The sequence below is a fragment of the Rhododendron vialii genome, chromosome 7a (assembly GCF_030253575.1).
Source record: "Rhododendron vialii isolate Sample 1 chromosome 7a, ASM3025357v1".
NCBI lineage: Eukaryota > Viridiplantae > Streptophyta > Magnoliopsida > Ericales > Ericaceae > Rhododendron > Rhododendron vialii.
In genome coordinates, this window is record NC_080563.1 from 27,320,322 (window position 1) to 27,334,921 (window position 14,600).

The 14,600-nt window shown below is 40.8% G+C and overlaps 1 protein-coding gene across 1 annotated transcript in view; it reads right to left on the reverse strand.

Moving 5' to 3' along the window:
- LOC131333577 (uncharacterized) overlaps positions 1 to 14,600 on the reverse strand; it is an 84,707-nt gene that overhangs the window by 19,292 nt on the left and 50,815 nt on the right. The gene's annotated exons all lie outside the window — the stretch shown is intronic.

Below are 14,600 nucleotides of genomic sequence, written 5' to 3' on the forward strand. Positions count from 1 at the left end.
AGGGAAAATCAGTGCTCCCTCCCGATGAGGAAGGTTCTTGGGGTCACTGTTCGGTAAAATCCGAACGTCAACATCATGAGGAATGCTGTACACCCTCTTGAATTCAGCATAAGAAGCCGAGGAGCCATCAAAATATTGGTTTCAATATGGGCATGGTCTCATCGCCCTCCTGCGTCCCCGAACTTCCTCGGGGGCATCCGCGAATGGACCCGGACCTTGATTCGAGGTACTTGGGGCTTCCATCTCTTGGGGGTCAAACGTAGTCACCTCATGAAGAGCTCTCGAGGTTTCGAGTGGTTCAATGCAGTCAATTGGAGTCCGAAAGAATGCTAGAGCCCGAAGTGTCTGGCGAATATCCTCGGGAATTTCGATGGGAGAAGAGCCTGAACTACTGGAACTGTCCGAAGAGAGCTCGATGACCATTCGCCTCTACCTAACCAAGGAAAAGAATGCAAAAATCCGTTAGCTATATGCTCAGGGAAAAATCAAGGTCTAACGCTCGGGACAGAATGGTCATCACTCCTCGGGATCTTCGGGTATCGGTTCCTACAAAAGCGCTTCCCTTTCGAGAAGAATCTTTGGGGTCTAGAAATCTATTCCTATGGTATCAGGATGAATTTAGGTCTCGGGATGAATTTAGGCCTCGGGAAAAACATGAGCAGCGCTGGAGAAGCCCAGCGCCGCCCTAAACCAGATGACGGCGAGTGGGTGCTCAGCCAGAATGCACACAGAAAACGACGAGAAACTCGAAAAAAAATGGTCAAAACATGAAGATTAAAGCAAGGAGATTGACATACCTCAAATTCGTACGAAATCCCCCAACCAAAACGCTCAAAATCTCGATCAAAAGGCGAAAGGCGACGGCGGCGGCAGTTCGACTTCAAAATCAGGAGAGCTTTATCGTCCTCTCTTTCCCTTTTCTCTTACATACTCGGGCGATTTGAGGGGGCGAGCGGGAAACAAAGCGTCGCACACCAAGTCGTTGGATCTTTGATGCACATCTGACGGATAAGGTTGAAAGTTCTGCACCGAGGTCGGAACGCCGAATCATCGAGCCATTGGGTTTTTGACGCGTGTCACCGAAAGGACGGTCCGTACCTATCAACTGGTGATGCACGTGCCAAGACAGCTATTGACTCATGTACCTCGGCAATGATCAACACGTGGCACCGAAAGCTGGGAATGGCGTTCCGATAATCTCCGATGTCGCTTTTCTCTTCGGCGATTTGTGTATTGAAAGTCGAAAGCATAATGGATCACGGAAAAGATTAACTCCCTGAAGCAAAGAGCCGATGCATCAGGGAGTTAAGAGGCTATTGTGGAGGCTTCGGTTATGGCCTCGGAAACCTGGCCAGACCACCGTTAACCGAGGTCTCATGTTGGTACGATCTATAGAACTGTACAGGCGGGCCACGACATATATCCTTCGGTTATTCGCTTGGTATCAAATCTCCTGTTAATACTTCAGTGAATTACCGAAGTAAGCATTCCGTTAAGGTCTCTTGAAAGAATGTAGCGTAACAAGAGGGGACCAAGAGCGATACGTGGCAGATAGGATCATCTAGGCCAGGTCTGGCCATGTGCTTCGTAACCGCCTTATCCGGTGCGTCATCTATGATGTCACCCGAGGCGGTTACCCACGCGCGACCTCCACGCGCTAGCTTGGAGGCCAAGCAAACCAAGATCTATAAATACAAAGGGACTCCAACCTAAAGAGGTATGCCATTCTTCCATAACCCTAGATCTATATTCTCCCCTAAGGTCTGATTTGATCGTCGGAGGGTCACTAGGCTACTTCAGCCCTAGTGACTTGTTGTAGGTCCAGAAGCAGGAGAACGAACCTACGGAAGGAGAAACCTAACCTAGGCCAAGGTCCCGTCAAATCGAACCCCTACACTGTCAGTTGTAGATGGCCCAATATTCATCTTAGCTTATTCTGAAAAAAAATATTATGATAATTCAGGTGTTCGAGATCTCCGGACCAATTTACACACGCCTTGACTAATCTTGGTGATCAATCTCACCATCAACTAGTAGAGAGCTCGTATGGAACCAGGGCCAGGGGAATGAACTTAACGCTAAACAGTTAATTATGTCAATTTTTATCAAATGTTTCTTAACAGTTACCGATGCTTAACAGTTCTGTTCGTACATGCTTAACAGTTAATGAACTTAAAGCTAAACCAATCAGCCAATAGGTAATGCTTAAAGCAAAACCAAAAAAAAAAATTACTCTTAACTGTTTCTTATCACCGTCAACTTGCAGAAAATAGAAAATATGTAATGCTTTGACAGTTCCGTTAGTGTAGGAGTGCAATTTTGTTCATCCTCCTTAAAAGAAGGTGAACATTACCGTCCCTCTTATTGGTTGAAATAGTGTAAATCCCATTCGTGCAATACATTTTTTGGTAAGCATGACATCACTTTGTCGTGGAATCCACACACTTTGTGGTGGAATCCACACCATTTCAACCTAGTGTAGTGTACTAGGCCAAATATCCCGGTTTGGTCATGATAGGGAGCCTGACCTCATTTATCAGTATTGCCAGTACTTGGTCGTCCGGGTCCTGGAGTTCGGATAACAGGGCTCGGTCATTACCAAGCTTGGATGAAGTATAACTTGGTCTACAACAAACATTATGTTGGTTTGGACACGATGATTCGGCTAGCTCACCCATGTGCACCTAACTGCCTTGCTCAATGTATCATACCTAACATTACCACACAAGCCCATGTGATGACAGCTCATGCACATAAACGGTAACAAACCTTATCTCACACGTCAATTGTGACGTAGGCCGGAGGCGATTACCGAGCATGCTAGTCATGCGCTAGCTTGGAGAGCAAGTATTGGAAGTCTATAAAAGGCACAGGGATAATCCCTAAGAAGTACACATTACTTCTCCCTTAAAACCCTAGTTTTGTACTTGCTCCTTCTCAGTGTTCTAAATGGCGCTCGGCACAAGTCGGGCAGCGACCCACCGCCAAGCGCCTAGGCACCGCCGAGCAATTCAGCGTTTTTTTCCAAAATATTTTTTTAAAATGTTTTTAAGGCAATCAAGATCCGCCAAGCCTGCCAAGACGGCCGCCTAGCTCCGCCAAATCTCCCTTAACTGCCAAGCTCCACCAAATCTCCCTATCCGCCGAATGAGCCGCCGAGAGTGAAATCATGGTGCCGAACTGCCGCCAAGCACCTAGGTGCCACCTAGGCTGCCATTTAGAACACTACTCCTTCTCCTTCACGTACTCACTAGACCGGTTGAAGTGCCTTGTCGGTCACCTTCGACCGGTTTAGGCACTAACGGTGCGTTACCTATGCAGGACTAGGACGATGGAGCTAGGCCAAGCAAGAGGTTAACCAGAGGACTCGACAAGGAACCCAGATCTAGAGGTGAACCCCACAATTGGCGACTCTACTGGGAAAGATTAACCCAGAATCTCACGGTGGTTCAAATCTAAAAACCCCTCAAACGTCCTCACACAACCTCTGTGCTCGAACAAAATGGGCAGTGAACGAGCTGATATTGGTGGTTCCGGCACCAAGGACGTTCCTCCTAGAGCTCCTTCGGTTAGAACTCGTCCGTCAAAATTCATCACTCCATTTCCGTCCTTTCTTTGGGGGGATTCACCCGTCTCTAGCGTTTCTCCAACCTACAATCAGCAATTGGAGAAGCTTTTGGGGGATAACGACGCAGTCACTGCCGCCATGAAGGAGGAATGGCAAAATTAAAGGTAATGGTCCACAGGACGGCCTCCTATGCCTCAGATCTGGTGGAGGAAGGAAGCAAACGCCGTCCCTTATAGTGGAACAGCGAGGTGAACAAATAAGGAATCGATCCGCCAAGGACCGGCTTGGCTGCCCTAATGATGACGGTCGCTCAGACAAGGTGGTTGTTTATAGAAAACGAGCCTCCTCACCAAGCTGACTATCGCCCCGTGGCCAAAGCCATTCTACGATATTCCGTAGGCTAGGAAGCACTTCGGTCGCAAGTTCTTATTCCATTGAATATAGGACTCCGGCCAAACGGCGAGCTATGAGACTGTACAACATCATGGCAAGGAGGTATACGACTAAAACAAGTACACAGAAGAGCCACGCACCGATTATCGCAAGGTCCAATCCGTGGTTTGGCAAGAAAAAGAAAATGGATGCTCGTCATGAGAAATCTCACGACAAGCACCTGGAGGGACGTCAAGGACAAACCTACAGACAACAACAAAGGAAAAAAACAAGAGGAGCATCTTGACACTATTTTATTTTTGGCTCATCGTGAGAAATCTCACGACAAGCACCCAGAGGGACGTGAAGGACAAACCTACTGACAACAACAAAGGGAAAAACCACGAGGAGCATCCTGACACTCAATATGAGATTTACAAGGACAAGCAACTTGCCATTCACTAGATGAGACTGGAAAGCGTCATGCCTACCGAACCAATTAGCGTCCAAAGGACCATCTTTCTCCAACAGACCCCTGACGTTCAAAGGAACATCAGTGTCCGAAGGTCTAGGGTGAACATTTATGAGTCTAGAATTTCCCTGCCCAGATGGATTGCCCCTATGCCCAGTACCATGGGAACACAAGTGTAAGGCCTAGCCCAAAGCTAGTAAGGTGATTCTCTATGGATTCACACATGGCATTTTGGAGGAAAATTTGGCACCTAAAAAGAAGTGGTCTCGATTGATAATTCTCAGCGTATTAGGGTTAGGGTTATTCAACGAGTGAGAGATTTGGAGATTTCACAAATTTCCTACGATTCAGCCAAATTAAGTTTGCAGTCAGGAAATTGAAGGATGGTCATGGCATTAGAGAGAGAGTTATGGTGGAGCCCCCTGCACTTCTTCTACTCATGTTGGAGTTGTCTCTTTTGTAAAAGCAAATATCTTTTTGCATCTGCCTTACATGAATTGATTTTTCTTAGATTAATATTGGTAGTTGATTACTATCTAAAGTCTAACACATTAATTTAATACTTCTAATGTTCATATCCTTCCTTTGGACATTTTACAATACAGATGCGCTATGGGGGTATGTTGAGGCATACACATTAATTTTTGTCTTTATTCAAATATTTTTTGCATTTCTTAGTTTTTTGTCAAATTTTTTAGAATTATTGCCTTGTTATGACGAGAAGAATCTAAAAAGTAAAAAATTACGATCGAAATTCATAATTTTTTTAATAAAGACAAAAAAATTGGCTTATTTTTGTCTTCATTCAAAAAATTTAGATTACGATCATAATTTTTTACTTTTTAGATTCTTCCTGTTATGTCGAAATAATAATCCACAAAAAATTAATGGAAAATAAACAAATGCAAAAAAAATTGAATAAGGACAAAAAAAATAAACCACAAACAAGCCAGCTTTCCATTCATAAGTTGAATTTTCCATTCGATCAGAATCAAAACTAGCCCGTTGCGAGATGCATATATCTTTTTTTTTTGTTTTTATTCAATTTTTTTTCGTATTTGATAATTTTGCGTCAAATTTTTGTGACTTAGTGATTGGTCTCGTCAAGAAAAATCGAAAAAGTAAAAAATTATGATCGAACTCATAAATTTTTTCAAAAAAACAAGAATAAGTAAATTTTTTTGGGTATTATTGACTTATTTTTGTCTTTATTCAAAAAATTATAAGTTTTGATCAAATTTTTTTACTTTTTCAATTCCTCTCATCGAAACGAATCAATAAGTCACAAAAGTTTGACGCAAAACAAAAAAATGCAAAAAAAATTGGAATAAGGACAAAAAAATAAATCACTAACTTTTTAATCTAAACCCTATGCGGGACTACCATGAGAGAAACTTATTCACGGTGGAGCGCAATTTCATCATTCCATTTGCGCAATCGATGGATGATATGTGTTTTCAATTTTGACTGGTCAAAATAATTATTACCGGTCACAATTGGTTTTTAATTCGGACCGTTCAAAATATTTTTGGACATGTGTAATTTAGCATAGAAGAATTGAAAGAAAGAGAGAGAGAAGATGGAGACACAGAGTATTCCACTTGATTCTTATTCCGTCGTTAAAAATCTCAGAGCTTCAATTGAGCTTCGTTGAATGATGGGAATTTTTAGTGGGTTACCTTCATGACCCATTGGGTCATTTAAGTTGACCCAATTGATGCCCAATTAAGACCCAACTAATAATGGGTTAGTTGGGTTTAGACACATTCTTACCCAACTAATAAATGAGTTGGATTGGATCTATTTTTTAATTGATGGGTCTGAATTTGTTAATGGGTCTGGGTTTAATTTGCCACCCATAATTTCGGGGTAGTGTAGACTTTTTTTGCTTTTGTCATTGTGATGAAATCTCTCTGATTGAGATTTGCAATATGATATGTGATATGCGTGAAAGGTTTGTTGTCATTAACTTTTTTTTACACTAGGGTCAGTGGTGAATTTAAAATTCTAAATTCAGACAGATGCAATGGAGCTGAGAACTTTGTTGGATGAAGATAGGGTGGTGCAGTTTGAACTCTATTCAGAAAAAAGCAAGATCAAGTGCATGTGGGGGACCCAAGAGAGCCAAGTTTGTAGACCTAATAAGCCCAAAAGGATTGGGTGAACATTTATGAGTCTAGAGTTTCCCCGTCTAGGTTTTTTTTTTTTTTGATCCGCAATTTCCCCGTCTAGATGGACTGCCCCAATATCATGGGAACACAGCTGTAAAGTCAAAGCTAGTAACGTGATTTTCGAAGTGGTGAAGGAAGTTAATAATATCAGGATCCCACAAGCAATAAGGCCAAGGTCCAGGCTCTAGTAATTAAGTGATGATATTGTGGATGAAGAGGACTCCTCAGATGAAGAAGGTGGGCCTAATAAGCAGGGAAAAGAAGTTCCCGCTGTTCAATGAGAAGACTGACATAGTCAATCTTGTGTTCAAGTTGGGATTGGAGTTCAAAACTCATGATCTATTTAGGAATCCAGTGAAGGAATATTCCATGAAAAGGAAGAGAAAATTCGATTTGTCTAAAGTGATAGGGATAAGGTGAGGCAATTGTGAAAGGAAGTCTATCCTTGGCCTATCTATGCAGTTTATTGGTTGAAAAGCTACGACGATGTACAAACCTGTAGTAGGTCATTCCGTGTGCCATGGGTTAGGCCAATTAAGTCCCATGCAGAGACCATTGGAAAGGAATATATTGTCAAGGTTCACATCCAAAAGCTCTGTAGCTTTAAAAAATGGCTCTGGCGATGATTCAAGGTAATGCTGCTAAATAGTTTTAGCAACTGTGGGGTTATGTGGTGGAGGTTAGGTCACAAACCCTAGAACAACTGTCAAATTAAGTCAATGTGAAAGCAAGTAATGGGTAGCAGTTTGCAAAGTTCAAGAAATTATACATCTGTTGGGGCATTGAGGACAGGATTCTTGGATGGCCATAGGGCATAGTGCTACCTGAAGGGGCCACATGGCGGCATTTTGTTGATAGATGTTAGCATTGATGCCAACAACTGCATCTGCCCCTTTGCATCAGCTGTATAAATGGAATCCCAAGCATACATGGCATTGCAACATTCATTTTTTTGAACTTAGACATTTATTGTTACTAGTACTTGTACACGTGCTTTGCACGTGGATTTCTTTCAACTAAAGGCCGTTTACTAACATTCCAGAAAAAAAAAACTTCTTATATGCTTCCTGTTGGAGTTTGTCCCGCATCGGTTAATTATCTCCTCCAAAACTCGTATATGAGTTTGAGCGGCCTCTCCACTCTTAACCAATTGGCCTTGAGTTGGATGCTTTAACATGGTATTAGAGCTAGGGTTTCGGAGAATATGTTCCCTCTTATTTGTGCCATAAGTGCACCGTCTCACGTGCGGGGAAGTGTTGGAGTTTGTCCCGCATCGGTTAATTATCTCTTCCAAAACTAGTATATGAGTTGAATGCTTGAACATTCCGAAAAAAAGGTTGCAATGTTACATTGTTCAAGATTACAGATGCTAACCGATGCCATGTATCCAACTACTTATATTTAGATGATGGTGGAATACTGCCAGCCATCAACTTTTAATTGGATTACAATTCCAAGGACTCAAATTGAGTACAAATAGTTGCTTTTAATTGTATTCCATTCCTATCCGTTTTTCAAACTACAAAAGTTGTTCTAACCACCGTTCACGCGGCCAAAATGCTAAAAAGTTTAAGTTTGAATACACATATCTCACAAATAATGTAGACCGCAAACATGCATGCTATCAGTCAAAAACTGCCTCAACTTTGGAGATGTTTTATCTGCCTTAAAATAATTTTGGTTGAAGGCCCCGTGTACAATTGCAAATTATTAGTTTGAACAATATATACTTGGCCTAAAAGCCGTACGGCCCGTACCTCCATTTCTCAGATCAAAACCATTGCCTTCCTACATTTCTCCTTAGAAGAATGACTCCACCTGCATAGTTGTGTTCATAACTATAATTGGGCTCAGTTGCTTGAAACATTTGAAAAGACTCCACAGTTTTTAATTTCTCGAACCTCGTAGAAACTTTCATTTCTGCTTTGCCGTCCCCCATGCTAAAGAGCTACTCTTTCAAGCTCTTCAATTATCATCAATGATTTACAAAATCAAAAGTCAAAGAATGTCTACCAATCAGACCATCACATAACTCAAAAGTTCTTGCCCTTCTCAATTTCTGTAGGTGATGCAATTTCCATTTCGAACATATTGACTGGTCTTTCGGATATAAAAAGAAATTATCTACATTTTGAAAGAATAGTTTTTATTTTCTTTTCATAAAAAGGCTCCAATAATCACTTAAGACAGCCCTAGATGAGTCCTACATGCTCCATTAAATACATCATGTTCAAATATAAGTCCAGTTATTCGAGTTTCCATGTGCATTGAACGTGCCTTCAACTAAAAACTGTCTATTTGTGGCCACTTTACACCAAGGGAAGAAAAAGCTCTTAAATCCAACATCCAGAAATATTGAGTAATTCCATTGAACAGTTGGTGTGCATAACATCAATGATTGAGGTTTGTTGAGGTTTAAGCCTGATGTACATATCCATTGCAAAGCAGAGATATATGTTGACTAAGTTTTTGCTATACGATAGAAAAAGATAGGGATGAAGGATAGAAAAGATTGAACTTACTGTAAAAATATTAGTGGCAGTAGAAGATCGCATTGAAGGTCAGAGAAGAAGATGGAGGGAGAGTCAGAGAGAGTCGGGGGTTTGTTTCTAGCTGACGACCATTGCAGCGTGCGTTTGAGAGATGGAGGGAGTCGTTTGTGACCACTGAAGCGCTTGAGAGATGGAGCCATGGAGGGAACCGTTTGCTTGTTTAACTCGGATACATGTTTGGGGCGAAGCATCTCCAAGGGGCTCAACAAACCCCTCCTTGCTGGCTTAAGTACCGAGCGGTTCTCGGTTGCACTCGGCAACCCGCGAGTCTCTTTGTCGTTTTTCATTTTCGCTGGCCACTGGTGACGAGCGAGAACTCGCTCGCAACTCTCTGTCTCTGGCTGCTGGTGACGAGGAGAAGATCTGGGTTTCCGACGACGGCGACAAGATTTGGGTTTTCGTCAAGTGGGCTTTGATTTCGAAGACTGCAACAAGATCTGGGCTTTCTTCTTCAAGCCCACCGCCATAGCTTCCAATTGCAGCTTTGCAATTGAGGTAAGGGTTTCGGACTTACTTGTTTTGGATTAGGGCTTTGATTTCGAATTTAGGGGTTTCTGACATTGGGTTTTGAAATTCAAAATTGGAGGATTTTGGGGGTTTGAATTCGGGTTTGTGGTTGACTGGTTGTTGAGGTGGTGTAGACATTGAGTTCTGAAATTCGAAATTGGAGGGTCTTGGAGGTTTGATTTCAGATTTGTGGTTGTTGAGGCGGTGTGGTGGTGATGGTGGTCTGATTTTGAACCCAGCGTTGGTGGTGAAGTTGGCAGAGGTACTTGGCAGCGGTGGTGGTGGACTGATTTCGAACCCAATGGGGGCGCTGGAGAGCAAAGATAGAGAGTTGGGTTAGAACACATAGATAAAAAATTGAATAGGTAAAGTAGAAATTGTCCTTCTCTTTTTTTTTTTTTTTTTTGTAGTTTTTGCTAGGTAAAGTAAAAAGTTGAGTTAGAAATGCTCCTAGGAAGGATAATTTTTGGCATGAAAATGTCAACAAATAGGGGGCGATTATTCGCAACCCTGTATTTTCTCCCTTAGTCCGTTAAAAATTTTCAATTATACTCGACAGTTAGTTACCGAAATTGAGATACATTTTCAGCATACAATTACTGAAATATAATATTTTTTTCAACAGCTATTTACCGAAAATATATGTTCGGCAATTGTTTACCGAAAGTTGAATATATTTTCGACACGTAGTTATCGAAATATAATCTTATTTTCAATAGCTATTTACCAAAATGTTATGTATGATTTTTAACAACTATTTACCGAAATGTAGTGGGCTAAGACAAAAAATACGGAGCTGCGAATAGTCGCCCCTAACAAATATCTTCCCCATTTATAAGTAGTAAGATGGATATAGATTTGCATGATGCTGATCAAAAAAGATTTAGATGTGCATGACTTTATTGATGGATACCCCACTTGAAATTAACCCCATTAATAGAAGGGATTTATAGGCAACGCAAAACCCTAACATTCTTGCCACTTGATTAAAAAAGAGAGTTGGAAGGCCAAAGAGACAAGTAAGAAGGAGCCATAAGAGCATATTCCCATTATAATAAGCAAATATGTGTGAATAAACAAATTTAACAACAATATTCAAAAAATACCACTTATTGTAATAAGCAAAGTTATAAGTCTTTTAACAAATAATCAAATTTCACTCATTCTATAATCAAACTTAATAATTTTTACCAATAACCAAACTCAAAACTCAATAACTTAAAAACACTTCACATTGGAATCGTCTCATTGTAATTTGGTATGGTCGGATGCGTGATTGAAACTCGTTTGCGATTGGACAAGTGTGCATTATGTAATTGCTTCGTTCGCTCCGATTAATGCCCCAAGCGTAAGGCTTAATACATCAGTTGAAGTATAATAACCGGAAGACCGATATCGTACCCAAGGGAATAATTAATACGGCTTTGCTGGATTTGTAAATGCAAGCAGGGGCTTTCGGCTTTCAGACAGCCAACTTGGTTTTACGTGTGTAGTGGAAATTAAAAGGGGCTAAACTGAAAAGCGAATAAACTAATATAAAAGGCAGGTTAGGTCTAGGAATTGCTAACACTCACGACTCAAGTTAAACTGCATTTCTCACCCAAATATGCGGTTCAGGATACACAATCAAGGTTCCCGAATCGGAAAATAAAATGATTCGATTACCAAGCTAGCTCTAGAATTTATTTAGCAAATGCCTCGTGCGTCAGAGCTCCAAGCATCATGTGTGGTAAGTAGGCGGTGCTCTTACCTATACATGATCAAGGAGATTAACACCTAAGCGATTTGACAAATAAACCCGAACCCCACATCAATTCTCGAACCAAAGGTTTCAACTTTATGGTGAAAAACACAATTCTACTTGAGCCATGAGGTGCTAATCACCCCATGACCTAACCTTGAAAACTACTCACACATATCTATTGAGATAGGAGCAAGCAAAAATCTACTTAGCATAATTGAAATAAAAACGCTAGAAGAAAATTATATTAAACGGTAGATCGAAGGATTCTCTACAACTTTAATGAAGACAACAATATCAAAAACTAATTAACGAAGACAGAAAATTAAAGATTCAAAGCTGGAAATTGAAGAACAACCAAGAACAATTCAAAATCTAGATCTAGATCTAAAAATGATGTAATCAAATCTATTCTACTTGTTTGTACAATGACATCACGGGCTTTTATACTCCAAGATTCGCGCACGGAATATTCTCAATAGATGCTTTGAAAATCTGCTCTAAGTCCTTCGGTACCGATAGCAAACACCTTAAGTTGTTGTGCTAAGGAGCTCGGTACCAATAGAAGAAAATGGATGGTATCAATACCGAGATGCTTAACTGCTGTCGCTGAAGCCTTGCTAATGCCCTTGGTACCGATAGAACAAATCGGAAGGTATCGGTACCGAGCTGCTTATCTCCAGCACTTAACTTTTGGTCCTCGCCTTGGTCGTTCGTGCCGTCGGGTCACCTTCGAGTCTTTCCGGCTTTAGCATTTGGAGTTCGGCTACACTCAAGGGTCATCCATAGCGTTAACAACAGCTTATTTGCACGAGTTTTCCTGAAATATCTTAAAAACACCTTACGTGCAAAAGTAAATAAAAACAACTAAATTAACAATGAAATCAAATTAAACTAGAGACTTAGCGCACCCTCATAAGCAATATTAGGTGTTTATCAGTATTGTGTGGGGTTTTTTTGGTTATGGATGCAAAAATAACCAATGTGGAGGTAGATGTTGTTAAATTTAATTATGGACTAAATGGATAATAAATGCTGACGTGGCACATCTTGGTTATTGATTTTTAATTATTACCATTGCGGATGCACTAAGGACCTGCAGATCATACCAAGCTGGGGAGAAAAGGGATAAAAATGACTTGTACCTTAAGCAGTAGGGGATAACAACAAGGGATATAAGAAGAAGCAAATACTTGCTAGTGGAGGACCAAGTGATGGAACTGGTACTACTATGCAAATGTTACCTCAATGGGTTGTGAAGAATATCCAATCGTCTTATATTCTAACATTTTTTTTGTCCGTTATTTTAGCTACGGCCTAATTTTTGTGCTTTCATTAATGCAGGTCAACATTATAATAAGAAAGTTAGGAGGCCTAAATCAACTGTAAGACTTCACTTTTTAACCTAACTCATTGAAGCGTAGATACTGCAATAATGGCATGTAATATAAATTATTGTATTTGTATTTGTACAAGTGTTGTGCTTTCATTAATGCAGGTCAACATGATAATAAGAAAGTTAGGAGGCCTAAATCAACTGTAAGACTTCACTTTTTAACCTAACTCATTGAAGCGTAGCTACGACAATAATGGCATGTAATATAAATTATTGTATTTGTATTTGTACAGGTGCAAAGGAGTGTCCAATCCATTGCAAATGCATGTTGGAGTGAAGGTGGATCTGTGATATTGTCCGAAGGAAGATGTGAAGGGATCTGTGGTACCATTATTACAATTTGTTGGTGTGAATGCTTTCCTTCCTCGCCTTCTTTTCCTAAAGCTGTGTTTTCATTTTATTGAGCCTCTTACGTTGCCTAAGAACAATCTAGACTGATTTCTTAAGTAGCCCAAGCAAAGTCTTTGCATTCATTGGTGGGGCAAATCATGAACCTTCGACCTGGATTTACATCGGTCCAAGAGGCACGAATGATGCTTTTTGGAGCCGCTGGACATGCATATGTAGTTCTCCAATGAGCTTGAGATGTTGCTAGCAGCATAAGATGCCACATTTGTGCTCTTAAAACTTAGAAGTGCCTCAAGTATGAGGGATGTTATGGAGGTGAAGGAGCTCTGACTTGGTGTCTAATAATGGAGAGATGTACCTTTTTGGTGGATTTTTGACAAAGCAAATGGGATTTTCTTCCAAAATTGTTTCTCCAAAAAAAGTCCAAAACCAAATCGGCTAGTGTTGTAGGTGTGCCAGAACTAGATTGCAGTCCAAATTCATACCAAGGCCTGAATGCCTCAGATCTGACTTCTATAAACAGTTGCGTATGACCTAAGAGGTGAGGTCGTATATGGTTTGTGGTTTGCCTTTGGGAGATAAGGACTTAAAATTTCCTAACCGTTGTTAAAAAATGGGAAAATGAAAGGAAAGGATTGAAAAATAAAAGATAAAACAAACTTTATTAAACGGCTTAACAAAGTTTGGGTACAAGAAAATGAAAGACAAGATCTAGGCTGAGCTAGATTGAACAAGAAAGTAAAATACTTTGTTGAAAAGTAAATGAAAAATAAATTTGATAAGCGCTAGGCTTGTTGGTGTTGGGACCTTTGCTAAGGCCTTCATTTCTGGTATTTATAAGCAATGCTTCCAGGCCTTGAGCTGCTTCCACAGGCTTTCATGCATGGCTGCCAAGTGTCCTTCTCCGGGCTTGAACTGCTTCAGAATGCTCCAATGGGAAGCTACTTCCTGACCTGGCCTTGCTCTCCACTCCAAGAAAGCGACTGAACTTTGTTCCAGGCCTGAAAGAAACTATTTTCGGACTTAATAATTCTCTTTCTACATAAAAACCTACCAAAAGCAAAAGAAATTTCGGCTGTGTAGAATCCCCAGCCTCTTAAGCTGCTTGTAAGTTGCTTGAATGCCTAGATAGTTGCTGAAAAGAAAACCTTGGGCCCACCAAGGTTAAAGGCTGAAGTTTTTCAGGCCTTTCAGCCATTATATTGGCTTTTGAGTCCTTTTTAAGGGTCCACTTGCTTTAACTTCAGTCACCAAACTTGGTTGAAGCTGATTGAATGATGTTAGAGAGAATCTTCTAGGCCTTTGAGTTGTTTGTGCAGGCCTGAGCTGCTTGAGCTGTTTCCCTGCATGGCTGCCATGTGTCCCAAGCCTTGCTTCGTGCTGAAGGATGTTGGCCATTCAGGCGTTGAGCTACTTGTGAGCAACTAGCTTAGACCTACTAGAGAGAACATTCTTGTAACACCCCGAATTTTG